The sequence below is a fragment of the Hipposideros armiger genome, unplaced genomic scaffold (genome assembly GCF_001890085.2).
Source record: "Hipposideros armiger isolate ML-2016 unplaced genomic scaffold, ASM189008v1 scaffold_10, whole genome shotgun sequence".
Classification (NCBI taxonomy): domain Eukaryota; kingdom Metazoa; phylum Chordata; class Mammalia; order Chiroptera; family Hipposideridae; genus Hipposideros; species Hipposideros armiger.
Window position 1 is genome coordinate 6,268,581 of NW_017731360.1, and position 4,019 is coordinate 6,272,599.

The 4,019-nt window shown below is 45.2% G+C and overlaps 1 protein-coding gene across 1 annotated transcript in view; it reads right to left on the reverse strand.

The window, feature by feature from the left end:
* Positions 1–4,019, reverse strand: part of ZBTB8B (zinc finger and BTB domain containing 8B) — a 23,982-nt gene extending 19,963 nt beyond the window's left edge. Inside the window, exon 1 of the mRNA XM_019657232.1 lies at positions 3,981–4,019. The gene's annotated coding sequence lies outside the window, so the exon portion shown is untranslated. The remainder of the gene's footprint in view (positions 1–3,980) is intronic.

Genomic DNA, 4,019 nt, shown 5'->3' on the forward strand with positions numbered 1-4,019 from the left:
ATACCAACATGGGCCAGTGAAGCAACGTCCTCCACAACTAGACTGAAGAACAAAAGGACAGCAACTTGTCTGTTCCCCTTCCCCCGATTCCCCAGTGCTGTTCCCCTCCCACAATTCCCCAATAAAATCTTAAAAAAAAAAATCCTTCTGCTAAAATCCCATCTGTATACATGCTTTTGCTGGCATATGCTTGAATTTTTTGCTGGAAGGTTATACAAGCAAGAGATACCTTCTTCTCCAAGCTCTCCCCTCCATCTTTTCCCATCACACAACCCACATGGCCATTCATCAATACCCCTTTCACTTACTGACCCATGGAACTCAGAGAAGTTTCTACAACCAAGTACATCAACTCCCACTACTGAAATCATGAAAAGCCTAGTTAGAGCTGCCAACCAAGGCTAACAACTCTTTAGCACTCTTCCTTTCTACAAATGGAACACATCTCACCCAACCAGAAACCAGGCACCTACTCCCCACAAAAAGGGTCCTTCCACTGGCAAAATAGATTTCCCAAGGCTTACACACTAACTGCACAGACTTTACTCATAAAAGACTCACAACAACCTTTTACATGGCAATTTACACCTGCTTTATACAGATAACAAGTGATACATTGAGTTTGGAAACTAGAGAACCAATTAGGGAGAGAAGTGGAGATGAGCCTCTATAAAGGAAGTAAACTGACAAATTTAAAAGTGAGAACTGACAGGTAGGAAAAAACTAAAACGGTTATAACAAAAATAGACCTAAGAATGTTTTCAAAATATCAGCCAGAGGCCATTTAGCCAAGGGTGTTAAACACTCTTACATATTCAAAATGGCCTAAGGATATCACTAAATTATAGCCCATGGCTATAATTGATAGGCCTAAGTCATCAAGAAGATTCTTATCCTTTTACAGTATTTTAAACTCAAGAAAGTTATGTCATAATTTTGGAAATTTTCATTCAAAGTAGTTAAAATTAATATTTTGGTTCAGAAAGGAAGGTAACTGTCAGATATCTGGAAAATTCTATTATTCCCAAATAAATCAATCCTGAAAGTTTTCACAGGACTGTCATTCTAACCTCTTCCCACTGCTTCAACCAAGCTTTCCCAGCAGTTCCTGCTACTGCCTTTGGCAATTAAAATATTAAGGGAAAAACAAGATATAGGAAAATGCAGCATTTAAGTACCACATTCTATTCTTCCTCAGAAATAAAAGAAAGCCTATCAGACTGGTAAAGTCACTTTTTTAATGTGATAACATCCACTGTTGATGGGAACACATCAAAACTAAAAGTGTGGGCTGGCCGAGTGGTGCGTTGGTTAAGAGTTGGCTTAGGATGCCAGCTCTGAGCACCAGGACCCCGGTTTGGATCCCATATGCAGGCCAGTGACGCTACGCCCTCTACAGCTAAGATGGTGAACCAGCTAAGATGGTGAACAACAGCTCCACCTGAAGCAGTGGGGCTGGCTGGCAGCTAGCATGCGCTTTCGTGAGCTGCCGTGAGCCGCCGTGAGCAGCTGTCCAATGGCTGGTGAGCAACTGCCTCACCTGGGAAGAGCACAATGATAATACCAACATGGGCCAATGAAGCGACATCCTCCACAACTAGACTGAAGAACAAAAAGGACAGCAACTTGTCTGTTCCCTTTCCCCGATTCCCCAATGCTGTTCCCCTCCCTCAGTTCTCCAATAAAATCTTTAGGGGAAAAAAAACTTAAAATGTACACACCTTTTGCCCCAGGAACTTCATTGCTAAAAATTTACCCTTTTGGAATGTAGTCTCAAAAACTACATGAAACTATAATTTCAGAGATGTCCATTGCACCAGGTTTTTTGTACTAATGTAAAAGTAGAAACAACTGAATGGCCACCAATAGGGAACAAGTTAAATCAATGATCAATGAAATGCAATCACACAGTGGAGTACTAGGCAACCACGTTTTTCTTTCTTTATTTATTTATTTTAGCTGAGCCATCCCGCCACCTGTTGGCAGCTCAGCGGCTGCTCAGCTCGGGCCGGACTCGAACTGCTGTTGCTCAGAGCTCAAACTCTTGAGCGAGCTCTTAACCAACTAAGCCACTCAGCCGGCTAGGCAACCACGTTTTTAATGAGCTAGATGAGTTTTTAATGAGTTGTGTTTGTTCATATGAAAAGGCCACTAAGATACAGTCAGAGAAAAAAGGCAAGATGTAAAACAAAATGTACAGTATGATCCCATGTATATGCTTTTGCTGGTATATGCATGAATTTTTTTCTGGAAGGTTATACAAGCAAGAGTTAACAGCAGATACCCTTGAGGAGAGGGACTAGGGGTAAGAGGTATGTGGAGGGACCTTCACTTTTCTTTTTCAACTTCTATACTCCTAGTATGTTCCACTATGTGCCTGTACTGCTTTTATTTTTCTTTTCAAACAAAGGGAAAAAAGGAAGAGGGGTAAAGGAGTAAGTAGTTGGCAAACCATGGAGATAAAAATCTAAGTAGACACAACACTTCTTCTTAATTTGTAGAATGGTTTTTTTCTACAGGACCTCCTCCCAGAGTATTCCTTCCCTCCGCACCCTCCCTCCCCCCACTGGAAGATGCTCCTTTCCAATAATAGTACCCAAAACTCATTTCCTTTGGCTTTCTCTCTGCAAATATTCTAGGGTCTATTGGGTCATGCAAATACTCCCTGACTTTGCAAGTCTATCCACAGACTTTCTTCAACCCTTTCCCCAACCCTGCATTTGGCATATAACATGAAAATATTCATTCATGCTAATCCCACTTGCCTTTGGTGCTCTGCATTCCTGAGACATGCTGAGAATCACTTCTCCCAGAAAAGAAGCTCTTGGGGTATATATATTGCTCTCAGAAGTACATTTATCCACACTCTGGCAGGGATCCTCCCAACCTTCCCACTGTTCCAACTCAATTCAACAGTTACGGGCTACATACAATGTCTGACACAAGGAAGATGCCAGGAATAGGGCAGATGCCAACACTACCACCCGCAATCAACTCCCATTTTCTCCTGAGGGAATCCTACCTAGCCAGATCATAGAATGAAGGACTGTCTTCATTCCTGGCACCAAAAGCAACCTTGAATTTCACCCAGAGACTCTGACAAGATTCCTTCCAGGTTCACCCACCTGAGAAAAATGACAACCTGCTCATCAATTGTTAGCATTTACTGAGCACTACTTCTCATGAAGCGCTGTATGAAGCACTTTACAAAAATTAATTTTAACCTCACAATAACCCAATAAAGTAGATACAATCATTACATCTTCTTTTTCAGAGGAGGAAAGGAAGGTTCAAATTTACAGATAACACTCCCAAAGCTAGGACTGGAACAGAGGTTGGTTTGATTCCAGAGGTGACACCCTTAACCACTATGCTGACCCTCCAGACCTCCAGGACACAGTGAAAAGGGTTCCCTTCCCCAACGCATGGAGTGGAGGCGAACGACACGGAAGAAGTTTCCATTTCCACAGAAAGAATTTCAGGGTCAATTGCATCTTTGGTTCACCTGCTCAATTGCTCTCAAATCAAGGGGATCCTCCCCCCGTCCGGAGCCAGATGACCGGAACCAGTTACTGGACTCGGTCTTCGGTCTCTAAGGGTGGGGAACTGAGGCCTTGCCCCTCCCGTGGCCTTCGCGGACAAAGTGACCATCGCTGGGGCGGGCAAAACCCCAACACCATCGTAACGCCCCGACCACCCGGGTGGACCACGAGGGGAGACAGCCCAATGCCAGGGAAGGAGAGGCAACTGCCGCCGCGGCGCCCCTCCCCAAGCAAAAGGGCAGGTTGGGGGTCTGTCATCCAGCGCGGGTTGGCGCGGCGAGGGTACCGGGAGTCGCCAGGGCCGAGCGGTCCGAGGGAGGCCGAGCCAGTGGGGGCTTCCCTGCCCGCTGCATCCCTCCCGGGTCGACCTCCCGGGGTGCCCCGATTCCTGCCCAAGTCAATGAAAGTGGCAGCGTGAACCCGCTTCTTGGCTCTCACCTTCCAGCGGGTTCCAGCCGCGCCGCCACCAAGCTACGC